Source organism: Excalfactoria chinensis, chromosome 3, assembly GCF_039878825.1.
Source record: "Excalfactoria chinensis isolate bCotChi1 chromosome 3, bCotChi1.hap2, whole genome shotgun sequence".
Classification (NCBI taxonomy): domain Eukaryota; kingdom Metazoa; phylum Chordata; class Aves; order Galliformes; family Phasianidae; genus Excalfactoria; species Excalfactoria chinensis.
The window spans coordinates 40198301-40211597 of record NC_092827.1 but is presented as its reverse complement, the minus strand read 5'-3'; positions in this window follow the sequence as shown (position 1 = coordinate 40211597).

Here is a 13297-nt window from a genome sequence, read left to right as displayed (position 1 = left end):
AGTAGAGTGGAGATAAGGCAGTTTGGCTTATTTCAGCAGCCTAGGAGAAACTCAAGAGGGCATGGAGGTACACAGGAAGCCAGCGTGGATGTGGCTGCCAAAGGTCCTGCAGAGCTGGTGAATTTTTTACAGTGAAGACTCAACGTGTTTGGCAATATTTTGTCAGTGCAAAAATATTTGTGGGTTGAGGTTGACTGCCACAAATAGCATCAGGAATAGAGGGCTGGGGTCAAAGAACTGGTGGAGAAAGAATGTCCTGTGAAACCCACTCTTCTTGGGAAGAATATAGAAGACAGTGACCTGGACCAGAAGAGCTGGTCCTTCACCCTCTTTTCCTCCTAGCTTGCTGCATCAGAATCCAGGAGACAGGGGCTGAGGACCAAGATTCTTATTCCTTTTTACACCATTCTCTTTGTGTAAATAATTAAACATTAATTGGAGCAGGAATGACTGTCCTGCATGTCACGCCTTCTGGGAGAATGCTTTAACTAGCATGTCAGGAGTCATTCTTCACACTCTTCCTCCATGACTATCTGGATGTTTTATAAGAAATGGGGTAGCTATAAGAAGAGGCGAGTGAGGAGGCTCTGCTGCAGAATACCTACAAAATACCTCTTTGGCAGAGATCCTTACATCCAAACCCATGCCTTGAACCAGTGGAGACTTTAGACCAGCACTCACATATTCCACCTCTAAAGTCAATGTTACCATGAGGTTATAAATACATTGAGGCATGTATCCCCTTGACTCCTCCTTAGGGAGCTGCTTTGTCTAAACTGAAGTACTTATGAAGTACTTACACAGTCATAGAACAAGAGAGTGAAATAGCTTCAGAGACACGATGAGGAGACAAATATGCTGCAAAATGGAGAAGACAGACTTCAGTGTTGCTCCAGTGAAGGTGAAATTGTGCAAACTAATAATGTGAATGTAGTATCCTCAGTACAGGAGGCCTCATAGCTTGATTGGCAATTCACCTCTGAGATAGAGATGGAATTACAACCTTTGTCCTATCTTTTGTCCCAGAAGTTAGAAGGACACCAACAGCCCCAGATAGATAAAGAAAAGATATTTATCTATCTGAGCAACAGGAAACTTTTTTTTTTTTTTTTTTTTTTTTTTTTTTTTTTTCCTGTGAAGATGCCTGAGCACAGACACATGTTGCTCAGATAGGTTGTGGTCTCCATCCTCAGAGATATCCAGAAGTTGTCCAGACATGGTCCTGGGCTCTGGGTGGCCCTGCTTGAGCGGAGGGTTGGGTAAGATGACCTCCAGAGGCCCCTTCCAGCCTCAGTTGTTCTGTGATCTGGTCTCTTTCATTCCTTTGGATCTTTTACAAGTACCCAAAATGAACCATTTTGTTTTCAGGCAAATACAACGTTTCCTGTTAAACAAAATTACATTTTACAAGTTTTCATCTCATTGAAACCAATCAGATTATTTTAATTCCCTGTCTATCCAGATGGAAATTCTTTTATCCCATGGTTTGTCAGCCCAGAAGCTCAACTGATAAAGTTCATTATTTGCACAGCCCTAGGAACACATGTTTACACGCTTACAAACATCTCCACTGCCCCGCTGAAGTGGGATTTTCAGAAGACCCTTTATAGGCTCTGACTTTGCAGGGTAAGGACCAGATGCCTGTTCAGTGTGGTAATGTGGTATGTTAACTGGTAGCCTTACCTTCATCATTAAAACAACAGCCCAGGCGTGCACACTTTTAAGAACAAGCCATTTGCCAGGACCCTGCCCTCAGGAGTTTTCAATCTTATGCAGTCATTATAGCAAAGAGGACAGTAAAGGATGGGCAGGGTGTGTGTATGTGCATAAAAATACCAAAGATATTTGCTACAAGAGATGAGAGAAAATGTTCCTACAACAGGCACATCTTTGTTGCTCTCATTTTTCTTTTCTGTTACATAGTGTAACCTTTACATTTCAGTGGCCCAGGTAAGGTTGGCTAAGAGCAGTATGAAAGTAATAAGAGATGAACAGCACAGCAAGGGAACAGGCAGGTAACCCAGCCATGGGGCAAAGACAGCTGCCAGATTTTCTGTGAGTGTGAAGTGCCTAACTTCTGAAAAGTAAGGTGCAGAGCAGGGGACAGGAAGCTTTGGCAGGAAGAAGGCATGGCAAATATTTTGGGGATTGTTTAATATTTGTGGCAATTAAGAAAAACTGATGATCTATGTTTCTTTACAGAGTGGTGGTTGAGTTGTACTTTGCAGCCAAATTCACAGCACACTGTAGTCTTTAAGGAGTGACTTAGTGGGTTTTGGATCAGGCCTTTGAAACACAGGCCTGGAGCATAGTCTGTCAGCCCATTAAAAAAGGAAAAAAGAAAAGGATCATGAATCAATCCTCCCCATATCTGCTCCAGATTCAGAATCAAAACCATCCCTTTGTTCATCAGATTGCCAGAGAGAAGGAAAAAAAAATTCTCCTTCTGCATCTGTGGAAAGACTTTCTCATCTGCAATGCCTCAGACTTCTTGGGAACTACCTGGTGAATGCCTTAAAGAAGTGTATTTCTTTGCTAAGATTTACAGTCAGCACTGCTAATGTCTGCCAGCCTCCAACACCGTGTCTACGCTGTGCTCAGAGCTGCAGTTGCAGAATGTGAGATGTGGAGAAACCAGCTTTTATCTAGCACTAACAATAGCCAGGAAGATATGGTGATTTCAGCTTCATGGCTCTCATTCCCTTCTTCTAAAACACATATGGAACTCCTTCCAAAACCTGCACAGCTGCAGATTCCCTTCCATGTTCTTGAAGCTAGCTAGAACATGACTGCACTACTGTCACACCTTTGATTACTGAATCATCTACAATGCCCTCACAGTGTTAGGGATGAAGCCTATTTACCTAAGACAGATTCTTGGCCTGCCATTGCATTTCCACCATTACTGCTCCACATCTTGGTGGAGTCACTCCTGGGTTACATAAATATAATTGAAATCAGAATCAGACCTGCTGATCCTCATTATTCTGTTGTTTTTCATACCAAGATGGCTGTCTCCAATCATCTACAGGGCACACAAGACCTGAACTACTAGGTCTGCTTGGCTATACTCCTTATGGATGGTATTTACCGCAGCACAGAAGCTTGTCACAGGTCTGTGCATGTCTGGCTGATGCACATACATGAAACAGATCCCGGCACTGTTTCACCTAAGGTAAATTAAAACTTATTCAATTTTTGTTGATTGTAATTGATCAGAAACCCTTTTCAGTCTTTCTTAATGACCTCTCACCTGTTGTAACTAAAGCTTTGTTACCATACCACACAAAAGACATTCCCAGCCCCAGTCAAGAGAGTAAAACACAGCTTAGAAAGAGTAACGTGAAACAACAATCTAGAAAAATGGGGTGTGCCAAATGAAGGTCACTATCTTTCTGTCACTCATCTCTTTCAGTTTTACATCCACACATTTACATACAATTAAGCATCTCCTTAGTTCCTCCTCTGCCCTCCACATTTGTCACTTCTGAAGACTGGTGGAGGATGAATGAGTAACGAGTCCCAGAGCAGGAGTGGGTACATTTTTAGTTGTAAAGGACTGCAGTGAAGTGTGACAGAAACAGTGATGCTTCCTTCTCTGCTTGGCAACAAGCAGGGTTGGGATATTTAGAAAGTTGTGATGATGAAAGTGTTTGGAATGGTGTTTTTCTAAGTCATTGTGTTCAGCACAACTGTAACAGATTATAGAGAAATATAATGAAGTAACTAAATAAACAGCATAGGCAAGGTAGATGTTGGATGAGATGCTATGATTTTGGATAAATAATAGGAGATGAAAACTTAATTAAAGGACAGATTGTTTCCTTCCACTGAAAGCAGCTCTTGAGTTCCCTCTGCAGAATTTTCATAGGTTTCTTCTGCTGAATGGGTGGGATTTGCAGGACTTGAAACAACCTGTTGATACGCTCAGGAATTTCCAGAGATCTTATTTGTAAGAAAGCTTTTTGTCTCCCTCCCTTTCTTCATCTTTTTTGGTAATGTGTCACGATACTCCTTCTGCTGGGGCACGCATCTATATCTCCTCCTTCCAAATACCACTTCTTTTCTGCATTACCACATTGTGGACTGTGGGAAAGTCATGTCTGCCTATTGACATTTAGCTGAGTTTCATAAAGGATCATGGATGTATGGGATGGATGAAAGCTCTCCTCCTCCCATAGGCTTGCTCAGCAATTTCCATCCTTTCTTTCTGCACAGATCTCTCAATACCAAGAACTCTGGGCTGCCCTAGGAAAATCCTGATACTTCACTGAGATGGATGCCCTCTCTGAGGTGAACCAGCAGCTTTAGAAATGAGCAGACACACAATGCATATGCTCTTCTAGGCTAGTGGTTTTAATGACACCAAACTTGATAGTAACAAACCAAATTCCTATGCAGAAGGAGCTGACGTGACCATTTAATTTTGGCTGCACAAGCCTTGGTATTCACAGTTTTGTGAAAGAGAGTATGTGGATTTGAAAAAGGATCCTAAAATAAGTGTCTGATTGCCTCCCCAAGGCTTGTATGAAGAATTATTTTGAGAGGTAGCTTCAAACTTGCTTACTCAGCTCATTCCCCATAAAATTTACACACCCCATCATCTACACCCACACCTACACGCTGTTCCATCCCCATTAAGACAAATCAAAACAAATCAAAAGAAAATTATACATAATGAGTGGGAAGGCTCACTTTCTCCTTTTCAGCTTAAACTGCTTGCAAACATCATGCAGGAAGAAAGTTTTGCTTTTGGTATGCACTCTAAAGATGAGCAAAAGAAGAAAAAGAATGACTTTACACAGCAAATCTTGTATGCACAGATCTCCAAGACTCATGTATGCTATGTACATATGGGAGCAATCATTCACTGTTATCTTGGAGGTGGAATGAAGAAAAGTCCCGTGCCAGCAACACTCTGAAACAAACCTGTTGAATGGTTTCTTTCCAGAGTGATTATTTAAAATTCATGGAGATTTTAATACTTGAAACAGATGGTTGCAAAATTCAAAATTAAATTTTAAAATGATGTCTGAAATGTCCCTACAGGAAAAAAAATATATATATATATCTTCATCTCTGAGCTTGACAGGTCTTCACTCTTAAATGATCTCTGCAAGACACAAAAATGAGTGTCTTATTTTTTACTTCTATCAGCTTCATTTGGTGCACATGACCACAGAAGATTGGTATGAAAGGTCTTCTGGCTTCTACAGCATTGGAATGACTCCACCTAATCTAGGCCTAACTTTCTAATCTAGGTCTCAAAAATATCAGTTACAATAAACTGGCTGAGATGAAATTCTGTCTGTGCCTTAAATGCAACATATCTAGTTAGCTGTATATCAAGGTAGAATGGGAAAATAATTGTTGACTGCTTTGTAGAGTTGAAAGGTGGGGTACATTCCTGGGCTGAGATGGAAATGTAGAAATGTTTTGTTCTCATAGGCAGGTAAAATTTGTGAGTCAATTGCTCAGGATATACCGGTGAATTGACATGGAAGGAAATCTGAAGAGGTCTTGACAGAAGAAGGCAAAGTCAAGAGTAACATTCAGTTAAGTGATGTCATATTTTCAAAATGGGGACAAAGAATTTGAACTTGCCACAAAGTCTGCACAGAATCTGCCTATGGTCTCTTTGTTGGTGGCAATAACTCCAGCTTTGACTTTTAAAGCAATATGTCTCTGCAGCATTGGGATCTACAGAAAGTAACTGTAAATATGAACTGTCTGTGGCTGTCCTGAGGTATTGTAGATCTGCAGAAAACACTGTGGCACTTTTCTGAATGTGTGAATTTGTGCTAAAGAACTGACATTTTAGACCTATACATTAAAAATACATAGCTATTTCTTTGCATTTTTAAAACTTACAGGCTGTGGTTCTGAGAAAGCAATCATTTCATCGGAACAATGAAGGTGAATTAATCATTTGGTGTTTGAATATTTTGTATATACTGTGTTGAATGCACTATCCCAACATCATGGAACAGTTTCCATCTCTCATATTCTGCATATGTCTATTTTAAGGTGCAGCCTACGCGAAAGGTCTGGACTTCTGTGCCTATTTGGCTGGTTACTGTGTTAAGGACCTAGCCAGCATCTCTCCTTTTCTCATCTGTGAGAGCAGCTTCATCCTCTCTCAGTCCTGTCAGCCTCACGACTCATTCAGTGCTTGATTATTTCTGCCCATGGAGGGATGGGAAGGGAGATAGGAATGCTTAGATCTCTTCCACATATGACCAAATGCTTCTCTTCTCTCTTTACTATTCCTGTGTGCTGTAGATTTGTATAATGTCCTTCAGATGTCAAAACCCTTTGGCAATTGGCAGCAAGTCAGAGATGGTGAACCTGTGAAGAAGCAAAGAACTAAATCCCTTCCTCTTTTATGGGTTGCAAACACCTCTCTCTTTCTCTGTCTCTCTGATCTTGAGTCCTGAGGTTTTCTTTGCTGTGGTTTAAACTACAGTTTAAAATGTTTCAATTGTCATCTTGCATTGTGATGCATCACATGGTGCCCCAGCCACAAAAAGGCCTAGTAATTTGGTTTCATCCTGTCACTGATTTTGATGTGTCTGCTGCAGCTGGATGTGGTCATGTCACGGGTTCCAACATTATCTTTAACAGGAAAACAAATGTCAAGAGAGAAATACTATTGTCTTACAATTAGTTTTAAACAAATCAGACTCTAGAGAACAATACAATTCTCAGGTCTGTCCGCCTGCACAAGGGATTTCAAGATCAAGTTAACACTTAACGTGTACAGCCATTCCTTAGGGGAAAGAAACACAATCCTGAGAATTCATGAGAAAGAACAGAGAACCTGATAATGCTGTTCTTGGGCAAAACCTTTTTGTGACCTTCCAGTGTGTACAGCAAGGTTAACTATCTATCTCTTCTGACACACACTTTCCAGAGCAGATATTTGTTATTTGCTGTGGTTGGTAAAAGTGAGTTTGTGCTCCCAATGTGCTCTGACTGGAGGTCAGGGTGGCCTGCTCTAATTTGGCATGTCTTTTCTCTTGAATGAGTTTCAATGAAGGTGAGGCAGCAAGGCAGGCCTATGCACAGGTGAGATATCTTAGGTCCAGGAACTTTTAACCCCTAGTGATGAAAGAGATTAACAGGTTTACTTGCCACAGTTAGAGGAAATAATATCATATTCTAGTTGAGAATCCTCCCTTATGGCTGTTCCCAGTACTTTTATTGCCTGCATGGTCTTCCCACTCTCACAGGTGTAGGACTATTCTCAGATGTACTGCTAGAGGAACAAAATAAAGAAATCTCTTGCTCAAAAGAGAAAAAAAAAAAAAAAAAAAGGTATTTTTTTTCTGAGAAAGACAGAAAAAAAAAAAAGACTTTGTAGCTCTCACTTTTTTAAAACAGAAAGGAACAAAAGGAAGTGTATGGAGAACATCTAGGCTAAATGTAATGAAACAAACATAACCGGTTTTCAACTGATTGGTACTACGTCTTCGTTTGTATAGTACAAGATCTTGCTGCAAGTCCAGTTTCAGCCTTTGCAATCAGCAGTTGCTTACGTTCAGGTCTCTGTAGTGCAAAAGCTCATTTTGGAATGAAGAAGCAAAATAACACATCCCACAAGTGGTTTTTAGTTCATGCTAATACTGATGTTTGCAGATAATTTACACAAAATGACACAGAACTGTATTTTGGATTTTGGTTTAATCTCAATGAAAAGTATTTTCTGACAATTTGCAGTTCTGGTAAATGAGATAAACATATGAAGAAACTCTGATGCCTAAGAGATTTCATTAGAATCAAGTGAATGGATATATCCTGTTTTCAGAAGGGTCCCCAGCCTTTCCTCTCTAACCAGGAGATCTCAGCTTCTCAAAAGAGCTTGCCACTAATAATATGAGCTTTTCTAAAGGCTGAAATCCATGCATATTTATTGGCTGGAGGTAATCAGGACCAGTGCTAACATTTTCAGTGACAAGACAAATGAGAAAAGAGAGCCTTGCACTCATGTTCCTGTTGTTATATTGCGGGGAAAAACAAAACAAACAAAAAAACCCCAAACCAAACCAAAACAACAACAACAAAACCAATCTACAAACAACAACAACAAAAAACAAACCAGTTTTTTTCTTTCTATTAAAGAATTTTAATCCATGTATTTGAGTCAAACAAAACTTCACCTCTGGGAAAAGTTAGACTTGGATTGAGATTCAGAAGCAAGCACTAGGGCCTATCCCCACTGCTATCCTACTTTCAGAAAGAAGCATGAAAGTTTCACACAGCTAACTGAGAGCTGAATGAAAAGAATCATAAAATCATTTCCTATATATTTATTTGAATGTCTGCATGGATTCTATTCAGCAATGTTTAGCTTCTATTGTATTCAACCAGTGGGAAGCACTTATATTCTAGGGCTGGAATTTACACAGACATGTAGAGCATCCATTTAATAGAATTTATTAAATCAGTGTTAACTTTTGCAGATTTTCCCTTTGGAAGCTACCCCCTTTTACTCTGTAGAGGTGAAACTTCTCATTATTGGCATTCTTGTTGCCACTAGCTTATTCTTTGTTGAGGCAATACGGGCTCACATAAGTTTTGTAAATATTTACGTTTGCTTCTAAAATATTATAGTCAGTCTAGTACCTAAACTGACAATCAGCTGCACAGGCTGATGTCTGATAATGTTTGCTTCTGAGGATTAGCTGGAAAATGAACCACTGCATTTTCATGCTTGCATACAACAAAGATGATGCTAGAAATGTTTGTGTTTTCCTATCAGACAAAAGAAAAAATTCCAAGTGATTTATTTGACCAGTCACTATGACACCAGCCCTGACTCATACATGACAAGTATTCAGAATGGCTTTTTTTCATCCTCAAGTTTAAATCATGTGCAACTAGGGAACTATTGAATGAGTATTTCTGAATCATGACCATCAGTTTTTGGCTTTAGATATTCTGAGAACAGAAGAGAAATAAAATCCTGCAGGTTGCAATGTCGTGATGAAAAATTTGAACCTACATACTGTATAATCTTATTACCTCTTAAAATTATAAAGAAAAGTAAGTTGAAAGCCGTTGACCTCCTGTTCCTATTATCATGTTAGACAGTTTGGAACTGATTTTAGTGGTGAAAAGAATGGAAGAACGTGATTCTGCAGGGAGCAGCAGAAGAAAATTAACATTAGGAATCTTGTAAGATGTTGCATTTCACAGCCTCACCTTATTGTGACAGGAGAAAAAGGTGGCAAGAAGACAAAATTAAGCATTTTTCAGACTACTTTTAGAACTATATTTCTAAATTGTCTTCATTAAAAAATACACAAATGGTTATGTACAGTTTTACTGGCAGTAAAACTTACGTCTGAAGCCAATTTTCCCTTTTATTTTACAGACTACAAATACTTCCACATTCTTATTACTAAAGACATAAAGCATAGATAGAAACATTTGAAAGCTATTAGAGTCATTTACAGAATTAATGTGGCTGTGCTTTGAACCCTATTAAAATGCATTAGATCCTATCAGGTCTACTTGGAATAAAGGGCAGAAAAAAATAACAAAACAAGGTTTGCCACTGAGAAAGTGGCAGAGCTGGCAAGAGTAGGAGATCTGGGATGGCTGAAAAGGCACACAGACTTCTTTTGGCTCTCTTGCTGGGCATTCTGCAGCTTCATTCAGACTGGCACATTAGAGCTGATTATGACTATGAAATCATTTCCCAGTCCCAAGGTAACTATTCTCAGCTTTTCTTCATTTTGTTGCATTGCTCACAAAAGCTGCAGGATACTCTAATGTCCTGCAGATGTAAAAACCTCCTTTAGAAACAGGCGACTAATAGCAGTGGGTAAATGAATGAGTTTCTGAGGGCACCAGCGTGTTTTCTGTTTGTTTGTTTGGGTTCTCCTGCTCAATACAAAGTCTAAAAGTAATATAATTCAGGAAACGCAATCCCAAACTTTCATATATCCTTCAACCTGGATTTCAAATACAAAAGTTTCCTCCTCACGTTCATATTCTCATGGTCCACTCCCAAAATGATGGGCTGATGAGGTACCACTGGCCACTGCTCATTTCTCACTCTCAAAGAAATTAGCCTCTTCTGCTGGTACCCAGATTAAGCAGCGCATGGGGCAGTGTGAACCTACAAAGGAAAGGTTCCAGTCTGGTAGGTGGGAATGCCACATGTCCCATTAAGCTCGAATTAACATAGTTCAGGTTTATTGTGTCATAGGTGTTGCCAGTGTGTCTGATACATCTGAATGTGGACGTGTCACAGCACAAGTTCACGGAGTATGACGAGGCAATGCAATAAGCTATAATATTACAAGGGTTATGCAATGCTCTCAAAACCAAAGTGAAAAATCTTGTATTGAAAAACACCACAGCAAATTTTGTTTGATTCTTTCTATTTTTTAAGTTCACTCTCTATGTTAAGATTTTTTTCACTTACAAATAAGAGTGCTTATTGCAGCAATGGTTATCTGAAGCAACTGGGATAAAAGATGTTGATTTTTTCTTAAAGGAAATTCCCGAGTCTCCTTTTCAGCAAAGGAAGACCTGTTCTTCAGAACCAATTCACACACCTCTCTTTTAAATCCAATGCCTGTTTTTACTTGTGCTGTTCAGGGTTCCTCAGTCTTTATTTAATAAGGTTATGTAAAGGAGAGGTGGGGGAGGAGGTAGCATATTGTATTGGCAAGAAAACAACAAGCCATTTATGCATCATATATTTAGCAACAGAGTAATTTGGGTAACCTGGCTTCACTTGTGTCAGAATAATGAAGTCTGGTTTAAGGCTCCAGCTGAAAGGTTCTAAGGGTTTGTCACTCTCCAAGTGGTTCCATTGGGTGCTTCATTTAGGTATCCAAACCATTACTCGTGTACTTTTGCTGGCAGCAGAACTCCTTGGCACCACTATGACAGTTTGGTCATTTTTTTTCCCCAACGGTGTAGCCACAAAGACCTTTTTGTCAACTGTGTTCTGCAAAGATAGCAGTGGAGCACTTCCCTAAGGGAAACAGAGTACAAGTAGCAGGGCAAAACTAAGCAGGGGAAAATAATGAACAATTATCAGGCATGTTTCTTATTAATGAGTTCTATTGTACTGCAGATACAGAGTCAGAACTTTCAATTTTGCAAGCCTGAAAATTCAGCTGCACAAAGCATTCAAATTCCTGTATGGCAGTGAATAGTTGGCAGGAAGATGATTAAAACGGCCAGCTACTGAAAGCCTTATTCTAATTTCTAGGATTCTATTAGGTATCAATTTTTCAGATTAAAACTCCGGAAGACAATAAAAGCTCAGTCAGCTGTGGAGGCAAATGGGAAATATAGTAGGGAGTGAATCAAGAGCTCGCCAGAGTTAGCAAGTCCACACTCGCTGTGGGGGGACAGTTTTACTCTGCCTGAAGAGTGCCTTTTTGTGGTTTAACTCAGCCATGTGTCCCTAGGGGTACTATTATAAAACAGCAATGGTGGAATGCTGTGTGTGGAATAGTTATTGCAGTATAACTATTTCAGGCTGTTTTTTTCTGTGTAGACAAGCCTCGCTACTACATTTTGACAAGAAGATTCACCTAAGCTAATTTTTTTTTACTTGGTGTCTGAAGCATGGGAGTTTTTAGATTTGCCTGTACAGGGAAAGGCTCTCATGAGAAATCAGTGCTTGCAAATATTTATCAAAGCATAATGCACTGCCAAAAGAAAAAAGGAAAAAAGAAAAAAAGAAAAGAGGAGCAGCATTCATAAATGCATCTGTTTCATGCACCAGGGCTACTTACTTTTGTCCATCAATTTAGACTCCGAACTGAGGTGCTGGAGTACTTCTAGGTACACTCTAGATCTCCCAATAGCAGAATTACTGCATATATAGTAAAATGCAAAACATGCTCTGAAGTTAATATAGCAAGACAGTGCTCTTGGAGATCAAATCTCAGATGAGCTGGATAACCCTTTGGGACAGCCTATACATTGAGGCAACTCAAAGTTGCTGGAGGGAGCATTCAGAGGAAGTGTGAAGTTGGGCAACTTTAAACAGAACCCTTTGGCTTCCAGCTGCCTCAGTGAAGTGTACAAAGTAAAGAGGAGTATCTCTGGGACTCACATGCTTCAGGTATTAAGATATGCAGTGCACTGAGGGAATGATTTGACATTAAGTTTTGAGAAAATACATTAAAGAAATAATCCTGACATACCTTGATTTTGTAAGCAGTGATGATTTATAAGCACATTATCTGATAAGGAAAATGTTCTCAATGATATCTGATACTTTTGGGGGGAAAAATTAACAGTTATTTTTCCCCACAAAACAGAGAAATGCTGACATTTAAATATTAATTCCTAGCCCCACAGAAAAGCAAATGTCTCTTTAATGGAGGTTTTATGAATTTCTGGTTCTGTAAACACTTAAGAAAAAGATAATGCCATTTGTGAGTGCTAGGGAAATAAGACCTATGGATTATTTTTGCAAAGCTTTCAAAAATTCAGTTTTTCAGCCATAGAGTAGACAACTTCACTAAAGGACAAGGGATGGTGTTTCTAACATCGCACACAATAAATTTCTCACTCTTTTCCTATTTCACTCCCGCTAGAAGTTTCTGTATACATTTTCAGTGAGAGGAAGGGAGAAACTCTTTATGTATCTTCTCCAGGAAATCAGAAAGACGTAGAGACTGAAACTGGAAAACATCAATGGGTGGGACCAGGAAAGTCAACTGAATGCTGTATTATGCCAGCATACTTTCATCCTTTCCTTCTGTCATCTAGGGCAGGATGAGAGGCAATGAATTGGCATAATGTCTGTGGTCAAAGGTTGAAGGTTGCCCATTTCTAGAATTGTTGGTACTTAAATCTGTGTTGGCTCACCACACAAAAGCTTTAGGAAAATAATGATAAGCTGTGAAGCTGGCTACTTCCCTTTCAGTGCTCTGGTATCAGAACATATGAGGGAAGGCTTTTCAGCTTGAATTGGCAAGTGCTCCCTCACCGAACATTGAGACTCAGAAAAGTATGGTCTAGGGAGGAACTGTGGGGAATGGGGTGGAGGGGAAGGAGTCAGCAGTAGCACAGAGAGCACAGCCTGGCTTGACAGCTGCTTCAGCTAGTGGTTCCTGAGGATGGGGTCTTCTTGCCAGATCACTATTGCATAACAGAAGGATCAACTGCCGGAGCCAAATAGCAGTCTCTGGTTTATTCTCTTAATTTAAATGCTCTTATCACTACCTCTGGTGGAATTTCTTCCCTTATATGGTGAGCAAAATATAGCTAACCATAATGGTCTCCTGAGTGAAATGGCTGCACTATGGACTTTGGT